The sequence below is a fragment of the Callithrix jacchus genome, chromosome 8 (assembly GCF_049354715.1).
Source record: "Callithrix jacchus isolate 240 chromosome 8, calJac240_pri, whole genome shotgun sequence".
Lineage (NCBI taxonomy): Eukaryota > Metazoa > Chordata > Mammalia > Primates > Cebidae > Callithrix > Callithrix jacchus.
Window position 1 is genome coordinate 69,427,116 of NC_133509.1, and position 22,492 is coordinate 69,449,607.

At 41.1% G+C, this 22,492-nt stretch overlaps 1 protein-coding gene and 1 long non-coding RNA gene across 2 annotated transcripts in view; one reads left to right on the forward strand and one right to left on the reverse strand.

Moving 5' to 3' along the window:
* Positions 1 to 22,492, forward strand: part of SRP54 (signal recognition particle 54) — a 291,642-nt gene that overhangs the window by 210,805 nt on the left and 58,345 nt on the right. The window lies entirely within an intron of this gene.
* On the reverse strand, positions 4,711 to 22,099 carry LOC144577389 (uncharacterized). Its single transcript, XR_013521147.1, has 3 exons — positions 21,968 to 22,099; positions 5,105 to 5,206; positions 4,711 to 4,832 (listed from the first exon to the last, which is right to left on the reverse strand). It is a non-coding gene; the product is annotated as an uncharacterized LOC144577389 (long non-coding RNA).

A 22,492-nucleotide genomic window follows, 5' to 3' on the forward strand; every position in this document is an offset into this window, starting at 1 on the left:
GGGAATCTCATGGAGAGGGAATGAAGGGGGAAATAGAGAGATTAACACACCTTTTCTTTATATATCTCTGGATTATTTTCCTTGTTATAACAAGCACAGATTACTTTGATATGTTAGATGACTAATAATAATTTTTTTAAGGTATTAATAATTTTTTTTTTGAGACAGGGTCTTAACTCTGTCACCTAGGCTGGAGTGTAGTGGTACAACCACAACTCACTGCAGCCTCAAACTCCTGGGCTCAAGGGATCCTCACACCTCAGTCTTCTGAGTTAGCTGGGACTACAGGCGTGTGCCACCATGCCTGGCTAAGTTTAGTATTTTTTGTAGATATGGGGTTTCGCCACATTTCCCAGGCTGGTCTTGAATTCCTGGGCTCCAGTGATCCACCTGTCTCAGCTTCCCAAAGTGCTGGGATTACAGGTGTGAGCCACTGTGCCCAGTGTATTCTCTTTCACTTACTACAAGGTAGAATCAGTTTTGTCAGAACAATTTCAATATCAGAATGCTTTACAATCTCTTCTAAACTTAACTCTTGTACATTGACATTCACAATAAAGGTAATTTACCACAAGATACCACTTATATATAAGCTACTAGTATCTATATTCACAATTCATTGCACTAGACTAATTTAGAAGTGATTTAACTAAACCATGTGACTAATACCTATTCAGTGAATCATATAGAGTCCATGAATTAATGAACCATGATCATTTTAAAAACTACCCAAGTATGCGGTGTTTCCCATATCAAATTCACCAACAGCTTTCATCATTCTTTAGCACTAAAAACCTGTAATGACAAAAAGCTAAAAGCTAATCATACCTTGTTCACTGGAAATTATGCTTAAGGAGAGCACTATAATGAAAACAGTGTCACTCACATTGTACTGCTGATCTTCAGCCTATGACGAAAAATCATCACCCATTCTTGCTGAGCTTTGATTATATGATTAGCTTTCTGTTGAACTAGCTTCTTTTTAAATTATTTAAATGTTAATTTCATTGTGATTTTAACCTAGTATTTACTGGTAAGGGCGTGTGTGTGTGTGTGTGTGTGTGTGTGTAACAGAGAGAGAGAGTATATAAAAGGTAAAGTGGTAGCAGAATAAAGAGGTTTAGTCATTCAGGATAAGACTCAGTATTATTATTTAAAAACATTTTTTTAGAGACAAAGTCTCACTCTGTTGCCCAGCTTGGAGTGCAGTGGTGCAATCTCAGCTCAGTGCAACCTCTGCCTTCGGGGTTCAAGCAATTCTCGAAGTAGCTGGGGTTACAGGAACGCACTACGACCACAGCCAGCTAAGTTTTTTATTTTTTTGAGACGGAGTTTTGCTCTTGTTACCTAGGCTGGAGTGCAATGGCGCGATCTCGGCTCACCGCAACCTCTGCTTCCTGGGTTCAGGCAATTCTCCTGCCTCAGCCTCCTGAGTAGCTGGGATTACAGGCACACGCCACCATGCCCAGCTAATTTTTTGTATTTTTAGTAGAGACAGGGTTTTGACATGTTGGCCAGGATGGTCTCAAATTCCTGACCTCAAGTGATCTGCCCACCTCAGCCTCCCAAAGTGCTGGGATTACAGGCATAAGCCACCATGCTCAGCCTCCACTCAGTATTAAATATTTATGGTACTGATAAGAGAGGGGCAGACACATTCTATGCAGAAAAGGGTGGGTCCCTGGCAAAACTCCACCCTCAAGCCAAAAAGCCTGAAACTGCGGCCCAAAGTGAGAACTTATTTTATTATTATTATTATTGTTTTGAGATGGAATCTTGTTCTGTCACTAGGCTGGAGTGCAGTGGCATGATCTTAGCTCACCGCAACCTCTGCCTCCCAGGTTCAACCAATTCTCCTGCCTCAGCCTCCCGAGTAGCTGGGATTTCAGGCACCCACTATCATGCCCAGCTAATTTTTGCATTTTTAGTAGAGACGGGGTTTCACCATGTTGGCCAGGATGGTCTCCATCTCCCGACCTCCTGATCCACCTGCCTCGGCCTCTCAAAGTGCTGGGATTACAGGTATGAGCCACCATGTCTGGCCCAAAGTCAGAACTTAATATCCCTGCTGTTTTCTTGCTTGAATGTTGCTTTTTTCCTAAACTACATGGCCCCACACTGCCCCATCCTGTGCCTATAAAAACCCCAAATTCAGCTGGTAGATGAGACTATGGCTGGATATCTGAGAGAAGCAGCTTGACTTCAGAGGCACAGTTTCACAGTGTTACTTCAGAGAAGAATCCAGCTGGACTTTAGGGGAAGATCACCCCACCCACCCTGTCCTGTTTTCAGCTCCCCTTCTTGCTGAGAGCCATTTTGATTGGTAATAAAATCCCCTGCATTTACCATCTTTCAATTCATTCGTGTGACCTCATTTTTCCTGGATGCCAGACAAGAGCTCAGGAGCCATGAGTGAGGATACAAAAGGCTGTCACACTGGCCCTTTGCCCTTGCTGGTAGAGGGCAGCTGCCTCACATGAGAAAAGGTAAAGAGCCCACTTAGCTATTAACACTTAAGTTGTCCACGGATGGCAGAGCTTAAAAAGCACTGTAACAGGCCCTCTGGGGCTTTAGGAGTTACAGGTACCCCGACTTGGACACTGCTGTGGGGCCTACACAGAGTTCACTCCTGCCAGGGCTAAAGTGTCTGGTCAGTTCCTGCACGCACTCACCGGCACACTCCCTCCTGAGAGGGGTGGGACTCAGCTGGTCTGAGTAGAGTTTGATCCTGCCAAAGCCAGCTGGTTCCAGTGCTCATTCACTCCAGTTCCCACACTAGTTTATGTGCTATCTCCAGTGAGGAGTTGAGAGGGGCACACTGAGTAAACTAGGAACCTCTGTCATGAATCCTGCAAAGGGGGCAGGGAAATATCCTGATTCAGTATATAACTATGTGCATTTTTATTTCTACGTGATAAAAACCTTAATGATGTACCAATCCAAAAATACTAGCATAAGTCTTCTTCATATATATTAAAAGGAGCTTTCTTGTGTCTAGAATCCATATATACCATATAAAAAGTAAGAAATCAGCATGACTGATTTCAGGGTCTTAGACTACAGACTATAGGAATTTTCTAATTAAAGGATCCTATAGAAATGATCCCTGAAATGTGGGTGGATCATGAGGTCAAAGAGATCGAGACCACCCTGGTCAACATGGTGAAACCCCGTCTCTACTAAAAATACAAAAAAAATTAGCTGGGCATGGTGGCACATGCCTGTAATCCCAGCTACTCGGGAGGCTGAGGCAGGAGAATTGCCTGAACCCAAGAGGCGGAGGTTGCTGTGAGCCGAGATCGCGCCATTGCACTCCAGCCTGGGTAACAAGAGCAAAACTCCATCTTAAAAAAAAAAAAAAAAAAGGATCCTATAGGTCCTGATGCATCAATTGTGGCAGGGAAGTCAGAAATGTGATCATACAGCCGGGCGCGGTGGCTAAAGCCTGTAATCCCAGCACTTTGGGAGGCCGAGACGGGTGGATCACGAGGTCGAGAGATCGAGACCATCCTGGTCAACATGATGAAACCCCGTCTCTACTAAAAATACAAAAAATTAGCTGGGCATGGTGGCGCGTGCCTGTAATCCCAGCTACTCGGGAGGCTGAGGCAGGAGAATTGCCTGAACCCAGGAGGCGGAGGTTGCAGTGAGCTGAGATCGCGCCATTGCACTCCAGCCTGGGTAACAAGAGCAAAACTCCGTCTCAAAAAAAAAAAAAAAAAAAGAAATCTGATCATAGATTTGCTAGTTTTTCTACTACTTGAATAGCAGAATAAACTCCAGGAACCTATTATTAATATCTTAAGAACATTTTTAAAGTTCAATAATTAATCATAGTTTTCTAGGTTAATATACATATATTTTTTGACAGAGTCTCACTCTGTCACCAGGTTGCGATGCAGTGGTATAATCTCAGCTCACTGCAACCTCCACCTCCCGGGTTCAAGTGATTCTCCTGCCTCAGCCTCCCAAGTAGGATATGCCTACCTCAGCTTCCCAAAGTGCTGGGATTACAGGCATGAGCCACCAAGCCTGGCCTCCAAGTTAACATTCTTATATCTGTTTAATATTCATTTATAAGCCTTAGTTAATTCTCATTATTTTGTAACAGGATAGCAATATGATGTTATTTCACAGAAAAGAAAACTGAGCCAGAAAAGAATATGTATAGGCCGGGTACAGTGGCACACACCCAAATCCTAGCTCTCTGGGAGATGGACGCAGATAGATCACTTGAAGTTAGGAGTTCAAGACCAGCCTAGCCAACATGGTGAAACCCTGTCTCTACTAAATATGTAAAAATATGCACATGCCTGTAATCCCAGCTACCCGGGAGGCTGAGGCAGGAGATTGCTGGAACCCGGCAGGCATGGGCTGCAGTGAGCCAAGATCACACCACTGCACTCCAGCCTGGGCAGCAGAGCAAGACTCCATCTCAAAAAAAAAAAAAAAGTAAGTATAAAGGCCCACTGAGAATTGATATTTTATTGTGTCCCTCACTGCTAAGGAAATGTTAGATCATGAAGTCATTTTATCTGCCAAAAATTAGATACACAGGGTATGGTGGCTCATGCCTGTAATCCTAGCACTTTGAAAGGCCAAGGTGGGTGGATCACTTGAGGTCAAGAGTTTGAGACCAGCCTGGCCAACATGTTGAAACCCCATCTCTACTAAAAATGCAAAAAATTAGCAAGCCACAGTTGTGCATACCTGTAATCCAAAATAGTTGGGAGGCTGAGGTGGGAGAATTGCTTGAACCTCACATGCAGTGGCTGCAGTGAGCCAAGATCAAGCCACTGCACTCCAGCCTGGGTGACAGAGAGAGACTCTGCCTAAAAAAAAAAAAAAAAAATTAGATACTATGTTTTACAAAGTTAAAAAATTATATACTACATTTTACAAAATTTACTATGTTACAAAAAAATCAAGGTTTGTTTTCATTTTATAAACAGCACTTTTCATTATTAATATACTCTCCTTACAGGTGTTTGAAGAGTTGTTTTTAAAAGGTTTAACATGAAAACATTTATGCTCTACTAATCTCTTTTAATATCTTGCTGGATATATTTTAATAACAAATTTCTTGCTCGAAAAAAATCCGTACCTGGCCCGTTCTGCCTTATTAATATTTGAAGGCATCATAAATGATAACTACACCAGCATTTTACAGAAGTAAACCTGGGGTACGAATGTCAGGAAAAAGCACCTAAAAAAGAATGAGTTCATAGATGAGAACAAGGATACTACAGCATACTAGCACATAAGAACTATCTATTAGTTCACTGATGTGGTGAAGCAACATGAAACGTTAACACTCATAAAATGGGAGAGAGAATAGTATAATACTACTGCTTATGGGAGATGCTTATTATCTAGTAAAACCCATGAACCTGTCAATATTTATTTTAGAAGCAATTATTCATTTAGTCATAACTATGCTCTTTGACTTCCAGTTCAGTTTTTCCCACTGTATCACTAGTTATAACAATCAAAGCACCTGAGTTCAAATTCTGGCTCCATCACCAACTAGGTTTATACTCTTAGGTAATCAGTTTCTTCATAAATAAAATGAAATAATATGTCCTCATTCACAGAATCAATTAGGACCACATAAACATTTTAAAAATGGGTAATAAAAATCATAAAATGTTGATGTATATTAACTGGTGTTGTTTGACTTTTCACATAAAAATCACTTAAATCCTATCCCAAAAGATCCTTATTACCTATCCAAAAAAGTAAACAAAACAATTTATTTAAAAACTAGAGGAGAGGCCAGGCGCAATGGCTCATGCCTATAATCCCAGTACTTTGGGAGTTCGAGGCAGGCAGATCACTTGGGGTCAGGAGTTTGAGACCAGCCTGGCCAACATGGTAAAGCCCTGTTTCTACTAAAAATTCAAAAATTCAAAATTTAGCTAAAAATTCAAAAATTAGCTGGGTGTGGTAGTGCACATCTGTAATCTCAGCTACACAGGAGACTGAGGCAGGAGAATCACTTGAACCTGGGAGTGGAGGTTGCAGTAAGCTGTGATCGCACCTCAGCATTCCAGCCTAGGTGACAGAGTGAGACTCTGGACACTGGAGTTGGCAGAGAGATGCTCAGAGGCATGGTAAGGGCAGCAAGCCAGGTGATGTGGAGACCAGAGGGTTTGCTGTGGGAGCATTTTGTAATGGAGCACAGCCAGGGACTGCCATGACTCTAAGCTCAACTTGCTCTGACAGGAGAGTTTGGCCCTAGGGGAACTGTTGAACTTGAACTCTGAAAGGCAATCCTGTCCATCAGATGGGTACTGGAGGTGATCAGCAACTATCTGGGCTAGTGGCACAGCTGGTAAGAATTTACTCAGACAGTTACAGGTGTAGAAAGGCAGATTTAGCTAGATGCAGAGGATCAGGCCTGTAATCAGCACTTTGGGAGGCTGTGGCAGGTGGATCACCTGAGGTCAGGAGTTCGAGACCAGCCTGGCCAATGTGGTGAAACCTCATCTCTACTAAAAATACAAAATTAGCTGGGTGCAGTGGTGCATGCCTGTAATCCCAGCTACTTGGGAGGCTTAGGCAGAAGAATCCCTTGAAACTGGGAGGCACAGAGTTGGCTTTACCTAGGATTATGGGTGGTTACATGGGCCTAAGTCCCTGAATTGGGAGTTAAACAGGGCAGGGTAGCTATTGACTGGACCACAGGGGAACAGCATTTACAGCCTAAAAAGACATGCACACACGTTATGTTCACTGCAACACTATTCACAATAGCAAAGACATGGAATCAACCTAAATGTCCATCAGTGGTATGCTGGAAACAGAAAATATGGTACATATATATCAAGGAATACTACGCAGCCATAGAAAAGAACAAGATCATGTCCTTTGCAGGAACATGGATGCAGCTTGAGGCTATTATCCTTAGCAAACTAACACAAGAACAGAAAAACCACCTTCTCACAAGTGGTAGCTAAATGATAAGAACACATGGACACAGAAACAGGAACAACAGACACTGTGGCTTATTGGAGAAGAGAGGGTGGGAGGAGAAAGAAGATCAGGAAAAATAACTAATGGGTACCACACTTTCCACCTGGGTGACAAAATAATTTGTACAGAAAACCCCCATGTCACAAGTTTATCTATATAATAAACTTACACACATGTCCCTGAATTTAAAAGTTAAATAGCTCCTCCCAAAATACTATATACCTAAACAAATTAATTTAGACTACAATCAATAAATCTTGCAGACACCAGGAAAGATAGTAAGAAGAAACATATTTGCTTATGAGCAAAACAAACTTTTATTTTAAAAATAGGAGAAAAGTCTGCTTTGTATCATATGGTTTCTTTTCAAATAAGCATGTGGTCTTACAAATATAAAATATCCAAAAGGTTTTGGGGTCTGATTTTTTTTTTTTTTTTTGAGACAGAGTTTTGCTCTTGTCACCCAGGCTGGAGTGCAGTGGTGCAATCTTGGCTCATTGCAACCTCTGCCTCCTGGGTTCAAGCAGTTCTCCTGCCTCAGCCTCCCAAGTAGGGATTATAGGCACCCACCACCATGCCTGGCTAATTTTTTGTATTTTTAGTAGAGATGGGGTTTTGCCATGTTGGGCAGGCTGGTCTCAAACTCTTGACCTCAGGTGATCTGCTGGCACTGGCCTCCCAAAGTGCTGGGATTATAGGTTAGGTGTGTGCCACTGCACCTAGCCTTCTTTTTTTTTTTTTTTTTTTTAGATGGAGTTTCACTTTTGTTCTCTTGTTGCTCAGGCTGGAGTGCAATGGCACGATCTTGGCTCACTACAACCTCCATCTCCCGGGTTCAAGTGATTCTCCTGCCTCAGCCTCCAGAGTAGCTGGGATTACAGGCATATGACACTCCACCCAGCTAATTTTATGTTTTTAATAAAGACAGAGTTCACCATATTGGTCGGGCTGGTGTTGAACTCCTGACCTCAGGTGATCCATCTGCCTTGGCCTCCCAAAGTGCTGGAATTACAGGTATGAGCCACTATACCTGGCCTCGGCCTTTTTTTTTTTTTTTTTTGAGACAGAGTCTTGCTCTGTCACCCAGGCTAGAAAGCAGTGGGGTGATCTAGGCTCACTGCAACCTCTGCCTCCTGGGATAAATGATTCTCCTGCCTCAGTCTTTCAGGTAGCTAGGACTATAGGCACACACCACTGTTCTTGGCTAATTTCTGTACTTTTTTCATAGAGACAGGGTTTCACCTTGTTGGCTAGGCCGATCTCGAACTCCTGACCTCAGGTGAACCACTAGCCTTGGCCTCCCAAAGTGCTAGGATTACAGGTGGGAGCTACCATGCCTGGCCTGGGGTCTGATTTTTTAAATATTTTCCTGGGTGGGTGCGGTGGCTCATGCCTGTAATCCCAGCACTTTGCAAGGCTGAGGTGGGCAGATCAGGTCAGGAGATTGGGATCATCCTGGTCAAGATGGTAAAACCCCGTCTTCACTAGAATTACAAAAAATTAGCTGGGTGTGGTAGTTCATGCCTGTAGTCCCAGCTACTTGGGAGGCTGAGGCAGGAGAATTGCTTCACCCCAGGAGGTGGAGGTTGCAGTGAGCCAAGATTGCGCCACTGTACTCTGGCAGCAGAGTAAGACTCTGTCTCAAAAATCAATAAATATTTTCATTTTTTCTTTAAGTATTAAGAATACTAAAATGGGCCTGGTGTGGTGGCTCACGCTTGTAATCCCAACACTTTGGGAGGCTGAGGTGAGTGGATCACCTGAGGTCAGGAGTTTGAGACCAGCCTGGCTAACATGGTGAAACCCTGTCTCTAACATAAAAAAAAAACAAAACAAAAATTAGCCAGGCGTGGTGATGCACACCTATAGTCCCAGCTACTTGGGAGGCTGAGGCAGGAGAATTGCTTGAATCTGGGAGGCGGAGGTAGCAGTGAGCCGAGATCACACCACTGCACTCCAGCCTGGGTGACAGAGCAAGACTCTATATCCAAAAAAAAAAAAAAAAACCTAAAATAATAAATTTAAAGTTGGCCTGGAGCCTGTAAACACAGCTTTGCCATATTACTCAACACAAAGAGAAAGTCAGTTAATCACGTCAAACTTTTGAAACATGTATGAAAGATATGAAATAGATACGTAAATTAACTTCCTGATACACCATAGCTCTCAAACAATTCCCCCCTTTTCTTTCCCTACTCTTGTTCACTCTTTTCTTCGCATACCCCACCACTATACAGATAGTATACAAAAGAATCAAGTGGGTCAATTAAATAGGACAGACAACAGAGGTGCTCTGAAGGTCCCAGGAAAACCCAAAGGAATAGCTCTGGGCAAATTCTGGAATGCTAACAATGCAGAGGCCACAAAATAGCTCAAATCAATTTAACCAATATTTAATGGACACCTCCTATAGGCAAGATACGGTGCAGAGATATACACCATGATGAATGAGACACGATGTTTACTCTCAAATACGTTATCTGCTAAGGGGATTTTAAAAAGCTATGTTAGTAATTTCATACAGCTGGCCATCAAAGGAATAAGCCAACATCAGGTATATGAATGAGGGAAAGTTTACCTCTAGCCTGGAGTAAAGGGAAAAAAGAAGAATTTCAATCCATAGGCCTTGCCTGTAAAGACAGTAGATAAGAGACATGTATCCCAAGTAGCAGGGATTACAGGCATGCACCACTACACCTGGCTAATTTTTGTATTTTAGTAGACACAAGTTTTCACCATGTTGGTCAGGCTGGTCTCGAACTCCTGATCTCAAGTGATCTTCCTGCCTTGGCCTCCCAAAGTTCTGGAATTACAGGTGTGAGCCACTGCACCCAGCCTTAAAGATTTTATTTTTTTAAGAGACAAAGTCTCACTGTATCTAGGTTGGGCTGCAGTGGCATGACTGTAGCTCAATGAAGCCTCAAACTTCTGGACTAAAAGAGTCCTGCCTCAGCCTCCCAAGCAGCTGGGACTACCGGTGTGCACCACCATACCTAGCTAATTTTTTTTATTTTTTTGGAGAAATAGGGTCTGGCTTCCTAAGCCAGTATCAAACTCCTGGCCTCAAGCAATCCTCCCACCTTGGCCTGGCCTGTCAAGGTGCTGGGATTACAGGTGTGATGCACTGCACCTGGCCAAAGTTTTCACGGGGTTGCTGATGGCCACAGAAGCCACAAGATGGGAAAGTATGTGGATGAGTGTCTATCTGCATATTTTCCTTTGTTTTTTTTTTTTTTTTTTGAGACAGAGTTTCGCTCTTGTTACCCAGGCTGGAGTGCAATGGCGCGATCTCAGCTCACCGTTCCTCCGCCTCCTGGGTTCAGGCAATTCTCCTGCCTCAGCCTCCTGAGTAGCTGGGATTACAAGCACATGCCACCGTGCCCAGCTACTTTTTTGTATTTTTAGTAGAGACGGGGTTTCACCATGTTGACCAGGATGGTCTCGATCTGTTGACCTCGTGATCCACCCGCCTCGGCCTCCCAAAGTGCTGGGATTACAGGCTTGAGCCACCGCGCCCGGCCCAATATTTTCCTTTGAAAAGGGGTAAAAAAAATCTTTAAAAATGTAAGCAAATATGTATTTTCTACACCTTTATTATCTTCTTTAAAAAGAAATCAACAAAAATGACCTGGTTATCAATTTATAACCATGATTTTTAAGAATTCATAATTTTTAAATCTCAATGTTCGATTATATTGATTCTATTAGTTATGTGATTCTTATGCAAGAGCAAGATATTATTGTTCACTACATATGGAATGGTGAGAAAATACCATGAACTTATTACTGGACAATGAATTTACTCTGATCATTTGCCTTTCTACCTATAATATGAGCAAGTTGGGGAGAGAGGAGGTGGGAGAGAGGAGGTGGGAAAGAGGAGGGAATAAAATAATTTCCTTCTATATAGAAGGGGAAGACTAGATCCTTAATCTTACTGAGATATGTCTTTCCACATTAGATTGCACTTAACATCAGAGATGCTGAATATTTCTTTGCATTGCCATCAGAAGTATAGACTTATTAGTGAAATTATAAGGATTACTGCATTAACCAAAAAAAATTCCTTTCCCCTTATTATTTCTCTCCTTAAATACAGGAAAAAGAGAAAACTTCTGTTGTAGCCTAACCAACGGCATCATTCCCCCATGAACTGCTATTCTCTTCTTTTTTTTTTGAGACAGTTTCACTCTTGTTGCCTTGGCTCAACACTACCTCTGCCTTCTAGGTTCAAGCGATTCTCCTGCCTCAGCTTCCCAAGTAGCTGGGATTATGGGCGCGAGCCACCATGCCTGACTAATTTTGTATTTTTAGTAGAGATGGGGGTTTCTCTGTGTTGGTCAGGCTGATCTCGAACTCCTGACCTCAGGTGATCTGCCCACCTCAGCCTCCCAAAGTGCTGGGATGAAAGGCATGAGCCACTGCGCCCGGCCTTGAACTGCTATTCCGTGGCATACATAATAGCTCCTGAAAAACAGGTATTGTGAGCACTACTTATGCCTTTTGTGTATTTTCAACATTCAGAGATTAAATATATTTGCAACCAACCTCTAGAGATTCAAAAATGCTGCTACCAAACTGTATCTGGTAGGAAGAAAATTAAAAAATTTTACTTGCAATAAAATTAGGGAAGAGAGAAATATGTGAATAGGATACATTTATAACAATTCATCCCTATTAATGTTTTAAACTATTTAAGAGAATTCAATCTGTTTCCATACAATGGCAACTAAGAACAGATTTGAAAACAATGCAAACGAAATTTGGCTAAATTAAAAGGTACCTTTATTCTGTCAGTGAACAGGTATTTTTTTTATGACCATTTCCTGCAATTGGCAAAAGTCTCCATTCAATTCTACTCCATAGAATTACACTGCTGAACTGAAAAGATAACCCTAAAATAGGCCAGGTGCAATGGCTCACACCTGTAATTCCAGCACTTTGGGAGGTTGCGGTGGGTGGATCACGAGGTCAGGAGTTCAAGACCAGCCCAGCCAAGATGATGAAACCCTGTCTCTACTAAAAATACAAAAAAATTAGCCAGGAGTGGTAGTGCATGCTTGTAATCCCAGCTACTTGGGGCACTGAGGCAGAATTGTTTGAACCTGGGGGCAGAGGTTGCAGTGAGCCGAGATGGCGCCACTGCACTCCAGCCTGGGAAACAGTCTAAGACTCTTGTCTCAAAAAAAAAAAAAAAAAAGAAAACCCTAAAATAGGAAGATATGCTATGATGCAAATGAATGAACTCTTACTTGTGGGTTTATTTCTACTTAAAATTTTAAAAAATCAAACTTTAAAAAATATAATTTGGCCAGGCATGGTAGCTCATGCCTGTAATCCCAGCACTTTAAGAGGTGGATCACCTGAGGTCAGGAGTTCCAGACAAGCATGGCCAAGATGGTGAAACCCCGTATCTAGTAAAAATACAAAAAAATTAGCTGGCATGGTGGCTGGTGCCTTTAATCTCAGCTACTCGAGAGGCTGAGGCAGGAGAATTGCTTGAACCCGGGAGGCAGAGGTTTCAGTGAACCAAAATCATGCCACTGAACTCCAGCCTGAGCTACAGAGTGAGACTCTGTCTCAAAAAATGTAAACAAATAAATAAATAATTCAATAAAGTAAAAAAAAATGAAAGTAACATCTTGTAGTTTATGTAAAATTTACAACTTCCAGAATTAAAAGACCAAAGCCTTGATTATAGTTTATTAATTCCCATTATCTAAAATAGTTATATTTTTAAAGATGGATTTCCTTTCGTTTTTTTTTTTTTAAGATGGGGTTTCACCATGTTGGTCAGGCTAGTCTTGAACTCCCAACCTCAAGTGATCCACCCACCTTGGGCTCCAACGTGCTTGGAATACAGGCGTGAGCCACCACGCCCAGACAAGATGGATTTCCTTCTTTCTTTTTTTTTTTTTTTTGAGACAGGGTTTCACTCTGCTGCCTAGATTGGAATGCAGGAGAATAATCACAGCTCAGTGCAGTCTCATCTTCCCCAGGCTCAGGTTATACTCCCACCTCAGCCTCCCAAGTAGCTGAAACCAGGAGTGCACACCACCACGCTTGGCTAATTTTTGTATTGTTTTTGGAGAAAGAGAGTTTCATTCTGTTGCCTAGGTTGGTCTTGAATTCCGGGGCTCAAGTGATCCTCCAGCCTCAGCCTCCCAAAGTGCTGGGATTAAAGGCATGAGCCACTGTGCCCAGCTGGCCACATGTTTTAATAAGTCTACTAATAATGAGAAATCATATTTCAGATTTTGGTAAAACCATTTAAGAACACAAGAAATAAATACACATGATTTAATTTTATTTTATTTTTCTCAACATTTTATTGTGAAAATTTTTACAGAAAATACTGAAAAAAGTTATGAGAAACAACCAAATATTTACCATGAAGATTCTACCACTTACATCTTACCACATTTGCTTTACCACATTTTTTTTTAATTGCATTTTAGGTTTTGGGGTACATGTGCAGTACATGCAAGATAGTAGCATAGGTACACACGTGGCAGTGTGATTTTCTGCCTTCCTCCCCTTCACCCACATCTGGCATTTCTCCCCATGCTATCCCTCCCCAACTACGCCCCCTGCTGTCCCTCCCCTATTCCCCCCAATAGACCCCAGTGTGTAGTGCTCCCCTCCCTGTGTCCATGTGTTCTCATTGTTCATCTCCTGCCTATGAGTGAGAACATGCAGTATTTCATTTTCTGTTTTTGTGACAGTTTGCTGAGAATGATGTTCTCAAGATTCATCCATGTCCCTACAAAGGACATGAACTCATCGTTTTTGATGGCTGCATAATATTCCATGGTGTATATGTGCCACATTTTCCCAGTCCAGTCTATCATCAATGGGCATTTGGGTTGGTTCCAGGTCTTTGCTATTGTAAACAGTGCTGCAATGAACATTCGTGTGCATGTGTCCTTATAGTATAACGATTTATAGTTCTTTGGATATATACCCAGTAATGGGATTGCTGGGTCAAATGGAATTTCTATTTCTAGGTCATTGAGGAATTGCCACACTGTCTTCCACAATGGTTGAACTAAGTTACACTCCCACCAGCAGTGTAAAAGTGTTCCTATTTCTCCACATCCTCTCCAGCATCTGCTGTCTCCAGATTTTTTAATGATTGCCATTCTAACTGGCGTGAGATGGTATCTCAGTGGTTTTGATTTGCATTTCTCTAATGGCCAGTGATGATGAGCATTTTTTCATATGTTTGTTACCCTCATGTATGTCTTCTTTTGTAAAGTGTCTGTTCATATCCTTTGCCCACTTTTGAATGGGCTTGTTTTTTTTCTTGCAAATCTGTTTTAGTTCTTTGTAAATTCCCGATATCAGCCCTTTGTCAGATGGGCAAACTGCAAAAATTTTTTCCCATTCTGTTGGTTGCCGATTCACTCTAGTGACTGTTTCTTTTGCCGTGCAGAAGCTGTGGAGTTTGATTAGGTCCCATTTGTCTATTTTGGCTTTTGTTGCCAATGCTTTTGGTGTTTTGGTCATGAAGTCCTTGCCTACTCCTACGCCCTGAATGGTTTTGCCTAGATGTTCTTCTAGGGTTTTTATGGTGCCAGGTCTAATGTTTAAGTCTTTAATCCATCTTGAGTTAATTTTAGTGTAAGGTGTCAAGAAGGGGTCCAGTTTCTGCTTTCCGCACATGGCTAGCCAGTTTTCCCAACACCATTTATTAAACAGGGAATCCTTTCCCCATTGCTTGTTTTTGACAGGTTTATCCAAGATTGCAGGGCTGTAGATATGTTGTGTTGCCTCCGATGCCTCTGTTCTGTTCCATTGGTCTATATCTGTTTTGGTACCAGTACCATGCTGTTTTGATTACTATAGTCTTGTAGTATAGTTTGAAGCCTGGTAGTGTGATGCCTCCTGCTGTGTTCTTTTTGCTTAGAATTGACTTGGCTATGCGGGCTCTCTTTTGGTTCCTTATGAAGTTTAAGGTGGTTTTTTCCAGTTCTGTGAAGAAGGTCATTGGTAGCTTGATGGGGATAGCGTTGAATCTGTAAATTACTTTGGGCAGTATGGCCATTTTAACGATATTGATTCTTCCTAACCATGGAATGTTTCTTCATCTGTTTGTGTCCTCTCTTATTTCATTGAGCAGTGGTTTGTAGTTCTCCTTGAAGAGGTCCTTTACGTTCCTTGTGAGTTGTATTCCTAGGTATTTTATTCTCTTTGTAGCAATTGTGAATGGCAGTTCGTTCTTGATTTGGCTCTCTTTAAGTCTGTTATTGGTGTAGAGGAATGCTTGCGATTTTTGCACATTGATTTTGTATCCTGAGACTTTGCTGAAGTTGCTTATCAGTTTCAGGAGTTTTGGGGGCTGAGACGATGGGGTCTTCTAGATATACTATCATGTCATCTGCAAATAGAGAGAATTTGGCTTCCTCCTTTCCTATTTGAATACCCTTTATCTCTTTTACTTGCCTGATTCCTCTGGCTAGAACTTCCAGTACTATATTGAATAGGAGTGGTGAAAGAGGGTATCCTTGTCTAGTGCCAGATTTCAAAGGGAATGCTTCCAGTTTTTGCCCATTCAGTATGATATTGGCTGTTGGTTTGTCGTAAATAGCTTTTATTATTTTGAGATATGATCCATCAATACCGAGTTTATTGAGGGTTTTTAGCATAAAGGGCTGTTGAATTTTGTCAAAGTCCTTCTCTGCGTCAATTGAGAAAATCATGTGGTTTTTGTTTTTGGTTCTGTTTATGTGGTGAATTACATTTATAGACTTGCGTATGTTGAACCAGCCTTGCATCCCCAGGATGAATCCTACTTGATCATGATGGATAAGCTTTTTGATGTGCTGTTGCAATCGACTTGCCAGTACTTTATTGAAGATTTTTGCATCTATGTTCATCATGGATATTGGCCTAAAGTTTTCTTTTCTTGTTGAGTCTCTGCTGGGTTTTGGTATCAGGATGATGTTGGTCTCATAAAATGATGTGGGAAGGATTCCCTCTTTTTGAATTATTTGGAATAGTTTCAGAAGGAATGGTAACAGTTCCTCTTTGTGTGTCTGGTAGAATTCAGCTGTGAACCCATCTAGACCTGGGCTTTTTTTGTGTGGTAGGCTCTTAATTGCTGCCTCAACTTCAGATCTTGTTATTGGTCTATTCATAGTTTCGACTTCTTCCTGGTTTAGGCTTGTGAGGACACAAGTGTCCAGAAATTTATCCATTTCTTCCAGGTTTCCTAGTTTATGTGCACAGAGTTGTTTGTAATATTCTCTGATGATGGTTTGAATTTCTGTGGAATCTGTGATGATATCCCCTTTATCATTTTTTATTGCATCTATTTGGTTATTCTCTCTTTTCTGAGTTTACTGAGTTTTTGAAGGGTTTTTTATGTCTGTGTCTCATTCAGTTCTGCTCTGATCTTAGTTATTTCTTGTCTTCTGCTAGGTTTTGAGTTTTTTTGATCTTGCTCCTCTAGCTCTTTCAATTTTGACAATAGGGTATCAATTTTGGATCTCTCCACTCTTCTCATGGGGGCACTTATTGCTATATATTTTCCTCTAGAGACTGCTTTAAATGTGTCCCAGAGATTCTGGTATGTTGTGTCTTCCTTCTCGTTGGTTTCTGATACAATAGACTTTAAAGCAACAAAGATCAAAAGAGACAAAGAAGGACATTACATAATGGTAAAAGGATCGATGCAACAAGAAGAGCTAACGATCCTAAATATATACGCACCCAATACAGGAGCACCCAGATACATAAGGCAAGTTCTTAATGACTTACAAAGAGATTTAGACTCCCACACAATAATAGTGGGAGACTTTAACACCCCATCGTTAATATTAGACAGATCAACCAGACAGAAAATTAACAAGGATATTCAGGACTTGAACTCAGACCTAGAACAAGCAAACCTGATAGACATTTACAGAACTCTCCACCCCAAATCCACAGGATATACACATTCTTCTCAGCGCCACATCACACCTACTCTAAAATTGACCACATAATTGGAAGTAAATCACTCCTCAGCAGATGCAAAAGAACAGAAATCATAACAGTCTCTCAGACCACAGTGCAATCAAGTTAGAACTCAGAATTCAGAAACTAACTCAGAACCGCACAGCTTCATGGAAACTGAACAACTGGCTCTTGAATGTTGACTGGATCAACAATGAAATGAAGGCAGAAATAAAGAAGTTCTTCAAAACCAGCGAGAACGAAGACACAATATACCAGAATCTCTGGGACACATTTACAGCAGTCTCCAGAGGAAAATATATAGCAATAAGTGCCCACATGAGAAGAGTGGAGAGATCCAAAATTGACACCCTATCATCAAAATTAAAAGAGCTAGAGGAGCAAGATCAAAAAAACTCAAAACCTAGCAGAAGACAAGAAATAACTATGATCAGAGCAGAACTGAAGGAGATAGAGACAGGAAAAACCCTTCAAAAACTCAATAAATCCAAGAGCTAGTTTTTTGAAAAGATCAATAAAATAGACCACTAGCCAGATTAATAAAAAAGAAAAGAGAGAATAACCAAATAGATGCAATAAAAAATGATAAAGGGGAAATCACCACAGATTCCACAGAAATTGAAACCATGATTTAATTTTTAAAAACCCACATTAAAGTGATGTTTTTAGAAACAAACATTCAAACTTAGGTTCACAGAAAATTGGAGCAAGATGTGTTTTTGGATAGCATTTAGTTTGCTCATTTACAAATGAGGAACTAGAGGCCTAGAGGTGTTAAGTGGCTTGCTTATGGCCATACAGCAATATCCTAGGTCAAGTAAATTCATAGCTTTATAGGAGTTCTTATCAAAGTTCAGAATACTATTGTAGTACAGTACCAAAAAAAGAGAAGGGGTTAGAAGGCAGTAGTGACTGACAAAATAGCAAAGTGTTATAAGATAGAGTCATATGCTTTTGTTCTGTTGATATTCCTTCATTTGTGTTGCAGAGACAAAGTAGTAAAGGAAATCAAATAGCTGGTCTTTAAAATCCCAAATTCAGTTATCATTATAAACTGGAACATAAGTGTCTACCTGTGTTATATCTTATTATTCTTTTGCTTTAATAAATAAAGCCACGCTGTTACCTTGGATGTGGCAGGCAACGCTGTTGCTACCAGAAGAAAATATTTTCCAATGTTGAGTATGTCTGCAAGCTGGACTGTACCCCATAAAGGACTATGCTGGGCCTGGAGCTGATGTCAACCAAGACCTTTCCTGATAGGTCAGAGAGTACATGGTGATAAATTAATCTCATTTCCATGAGGGAGAAGTAATGAGAAATAAATCCCAGAAAATTAGAACTCTGAACATCAAATTTTGCTTGGGTATCAGTAATTGCATTCTGGACTTCTAATTCCTTAATCTATATTTCATCTATAAAGTATATTTCATGTTTTTTTCCTTAATCAATGAAAATCATCCAGAGGTTATTTAGAAAAAAATTCATGTGCAAAAAACAAAAACAAAAACCAAAAAAAGAAAAAATTCATGTAATAATTTTTTACTCATCCACTCTGACTTACATTAGAACAAATATAAGTTTCTGACATTTAAAAGGCTTTTAGGGAACAGCTACTTAGACAACCGTTTCTATTCCTGTGCCCCTTATTTCCTTCTTACTGCTGTTTGGAGGTCCTGTGTTTTCCCTTCCTCTACTTCCTGTTGCTGCCTGGGACCATGTCATAACTTCCATATCATCTGGCTTTCTCATCTTACCCCAGAACTAACCTCAGAAGTATTATGTATTGCTGCATAGACTGTGGACTACCAAATGAATGACGAGCTCTGGAGCTATGCAGGGTGGCAGGCTTAACCAACCTGGAATAGATTCTGGAGGGCAGGAGAGGAGTGGTGTGAAAGATTCACATACGCCCATAAATTGCTTTTATCCCACTTAGTTTAACTGCCACAATTTATAGCTCCCTAATCTATCTTCTCACCCTAGTTTCTGTCATGAAATATCTAAGATAGCCTGAGTCTGGTTTCTTCTGATATGTAGGTAACCCAAAGACTTACTATATCATGTTCTATGTAATAATGGTCAGGAAGAGAAGAAACCTTGGTCATAACAAACAGATGGTGAAAAGTAAAATGGAGGCAAGTGGGCTAATCCCTTGGAAGAGAATAAAAGATGTGACTTCGGAGTCATTCTTGGGGGTTGGACTGTAAGCACTGTAGTCCTCCTCTCCCTAGGATCCTCATCTTCTCTACTCTCTTTGCCACACTAGTGCTTCCTTGGGTTACCAAGTCACCACTACAGTCTTGTAGCTAGACATGCCCCTTGTCATAGAGAGGGGGAAAGTCCCTCATGGTGATAATGGTTTCAGATTCATTATAGTTCTCTGGGCTGTCCTGTTTACCCAGTCATTAAACAATAAGATTTTTAAGGGAAGATACAACCTAATCTTCAAATTTTTATCTGTCAAACATAACTCTTTTATAAATCAGATATTTTTGAAATGATGTTATATACTTTTTTTTTTTTGAGATGTTATCTTACTTTGTTGCCCACGCTTGCATGCCAGTTGCAAGATCTTGGCTCACTGCAACTTCTGCCTCCCACGTTCAAGCGATCTTTCCACCTCAGCCTCCCAGATAGTTGGGAATACAGGCATATGCCACCATACCCGGCTAATTTTTGAAATTTTAGTAGAGACAGGGTCTCGCCATGTTGGCTAGGCTGATTTTGAACTCCGGACCTCAGGTGGTCCACCTGCCTCAGCCTTCCAAAGTTAATAACTTTTTAGTGTTTCTTCTATTATTCTTACGCAAATCCTTTTCATTCTGTGAATTTTAACTACCTCAAATGGAAACTAGAAGTATTATTGAGAAATAGGATCTTAAACTAATAAATCAGAGAAGTTTAATCTCAAATTACAATATAAGTACAATGTATTTGTATTAGCTACATATTCCAAATTTGGTAGTTAATCTTTGATAACGATTTTTTTTTTTTGTGATACCCAGGCTGGAGTGCAATGGCGTGATCTCGGCTCACCACAACCTCCGCCTCCTGGGCTCAGGCAATTCTCCTGCCTCAGCCTCCTGAGTAGCTGGGATTACAGGCACGCGCCACCATGTCCAGCTAATTTTTTGTATTTTTAGTAGAGACGGGATCTCACCATGTTGACCAGGATGGTCTCAATCTCTTGACCTTGTGATCCACCCACCTCGGAGCCACCGCGCCTGGCCACATTTTTTTTTTTTTTTTTTGAGACGAGGTCTTGCATTGTTGCTCAAGCTGGAGTGCAATGGCACATTCTCAGCTTGCTGCAACCTCGTCCTCCTGGTTCAAGAGATCTTCCTGCCTCAGCCTCCCAAGTAGCTGGGATTAGAGGCATCCGCCACCACACCTGGCTAATTTTTCTTTTTTTTGTATTTTTAATAGAGACGGAGTTTCACTATGTTGGTCAGTTTGGTCTTCAACTCCTGACCTTGTGATCTGCCTGCCTCGGCCTCCCAAAGCACTGGGATGACAGGTGTCAGCCACTGTGTCTGGCCAATAATGATATTATTTAAAATCAGTAATATAAGCACAAGATTATTTATCCAGAGGGGTAGCCCACTCTATGTAATAACCCTAAATGTAAGTGTGCAGCGAGATACATGTCTAAAGCAACAGACTAGACAAGCTATCCAGTCTGAACAAAGATAGAAGAATTTCTGTCACTAGAGTTGTCCTCTAATATGGACTGGGATGCTTCAAACTGGGTCAAATTATAGCCTGAATGAATAATTTGTCAAGATTATCTATCTCTGTCTTCTGTGTCCATCCCCACTTGCCCAATAATATCTGATCTCTTAAGTAGATTTTTTTTTTTAAGACAGAGTCTTGCTCTGTCACCCGGGCTGGTGTGATCTCAACTCACTGCATCCTCCACCTCTTGGGTTCAAGTGATTCTCATGCGTCAGCCTCCTGAGTAGCTGGGATTACAGGTGTGCACCACCACCCAGCTAATTTTTGTATTTTTAGTACAAAAATACAAAAGTTGGTCAGGCTGGTCTCAAGCTCCTGGCCTGAAGAGATCCACCTGTCTTGGCCTCCCAAGTGCTGGGATTATAGGCAGCCACTGTACCCAGACAGATGTTTTTCTAAGTGACTGGGTCTCATGTGGTCCAGGCTGGAGTGCAGTGGCTATCCACAGGCCCAATCATAGTGTACTGCAGTCCTGAACTGCTGGTCTTAAGCAATCCTTCCACCTCAGCCTCCCAAGTAGCTGGGACTGCAGGTACATACCTCCATTTCCAGCTCGAATAGATGTTTTTATGGGGAGAACAGCTCAGCCTCCCTGGAAATTATATTTCTCAGTATACGGTTTATCAATCTCTGTTCAGTGTGTAGAGTATGAGTCAGTTCTGCCATATTCAGTCACCTGTGTTTAGTCTCTGAACCTTCAGAGTCACCTCTGATTAAATAGTTTCTAGATGTGAAAAACATCTCACTGCCTTACTTGACTAGGAAAAAAAAATTGTGAAAAACAGTTTCTAGGCCAGGCACGGTGGCTCAGGCCTGTAATCCCAGCACTTTGGGAGGCCGAGGAGGGCAGGTCACTTGAGGTCAGGCATTCAAGACCAGCCTGGCCAACATAGTGAAACCTCATCTCTACTAAAAATACAGAAAGATTAGCCAGGTGTAGTGGTGGGCACCTGAAATCCCAGCTACTTAGGAGGGTGAGGCACAAGAATCGCTTGACCTGGGAGGCAGAGGTTGCAGTGAACCAAGATCCCACCACTGCACTACAGCCTGGGGGATAGAGTGAGACCCAGTTTCAAAAACAAAACAAAACAGTTTCTAGATATATCCTGGGGGACATTAAGTGACCTATTCTCCTGAGATAATATTTGTTTACTCTCCCTAAATGCAGTATTTGGTAATAACCATGTCACAGGTTGGCCTTTTGCTTTCAGTAAACATCGAATAGCTTAGTCCAAAATTTGCATACTCATGACATGTAAGAAAAAACACACATAAAGTCATCAGATTTGCATACCTGAGTGCCTACCTAAAGGTGCTGTCTGGTTTGAGCTGCACATCATACAGTAATTTCTGCTCATTTTCCCTTCTGCACATAATGAATCAATAAAAGTCTTCATCATAAAGGAATGCACCAACATGAACTGTGGGTTCTGGCTACTGCTGTATCTGGTAGAAAAAAAAAAACATTGAAAGAAGCAAAGTACAAAGAAGTATCTTTTTATTGCTAAATAAAGCAAAATGTCAATGGTTTATATGCTAACATTCTGAGTGCAATAAGAAGGCACAGCAAGATACCTTTTGCTTATGCAAGTAACTGCTCTACTTTCATTTTATTTCTGAGACCCTAGCAACTTTTTGACCTGGAATCATGCAAAACAAGCATGAGAAATACATAAAATTCTAGTTGAAAGGAGTATCATAGATCATTTTGTCTCTCCTAAGCAGTATATTTTACAAATACATAGTTACCCAGAAAGATTTCTCCAAAGAAATTATATTAGGTAACGATAGGGGAAAAAGTTTAAACTAATACCAGGTC